We start from the raw sequence: 878 nt of genomic DNA on the forward strand, positions 1-878 counted from the left end.
CTTTGAAAGGAGTGGTGTCAAACCTCCAGGTGCAGGAGGGCCAGATTCAAGGACTCTGAGATCTGTTCTGATGAATGGACAAAGGCCCTCATGGACAAAGGGGGGTCTCCCCCTTCGGGGAAGGTGCTGCACTCTGCATCCAGCAGCAAGAGGGCCCAGCCCTGCGTTCTGCCCGCTTCTCTCTAGAAGCCACGGGGCTGGTCCTTAGAGGGCTGCAGGGCTCTGACCTGCCCCTGACTCGAGCCTGAACGTGACCCTGGATGAGAGCTCTTCCCGGGGGCTGGTTCTTTGTGGAGGCCGCCACCATTCCAGCCTCACCCCCAAGTCAGGACCCTCCGGAGCAGGGTCTGAGCCCAGCTGTCAGTGCTCAGGACCAGACGCTGTGACCATGGCCCCTACGGGACAGTCACGCTCAACCATGCACTGAGCAGCAAGGAAAAGCGTGGGAAAAGTGCTAGTTGCTCAGTCGTGTCTGAGTCCTTTACAGCCTAAGGACTGTAGTGACCCCCAGGCTGCTCTGTCCATGGGATTCTCCAGGCAAGAATGCTGGAGCCGGCTGCCATGCCCTCCTCTGGGGGATCGTCCCCACCCAGGGACCGAACCTGTGTCTCTTGCACAGAAGGAGGCTCTTTGCCCTCTGAGCCATGAAGGGTGTGCAGTCAGCTTTGGGGGGACTATGGTGGGGGCCTGTCACCACTGTACTGAGACCCCCGCCATGAACCGCAACTCAGGACGGCCAGAGTAGGGAGCGGCCTGAAGAGAAGAGGACCCCACAGCAGGGGGAGGTCCCACAGCGATTGACGCCGCCGGAGAGCAAGGTTCTCACAGACCCTGGTGGGGAGACCCTCTAACTGTGCGCCTGCTTCCCCAACTGCCTC

General features: G+C 60.9%; 1 protein-coding gene across 1 annotated transcript in view; it reads left to right on the forward strand.

Moving 5' to 3' along the window:
* Positions 1–878, forward strand: part of VIPR2 (vasoactive intestinal peptide receptor 2) — a 112,940-nt gene that overhangs the window by 65,859 nt on the left and 46,203 nt on the right. The window lies entirely within an intron of this gene.

The sequence above is a fragment of the Bison bison genome, unplaced genomic scaffold (genome assembly GCF_000754665.1).
Source record: "Bison bison bison isolate TAMUID 2011002044 unplaced genomic scaffold, Bison_UMD1.0 scf7180017864503, whole genome shotgun sequence".
Classification (NCBI taxonomy): domain Eukaryota; kingdom Metazoa; phylum Chordata; class Mammalia; order Artiodactyla; family Bovidae; genus Bison; species Bison bison.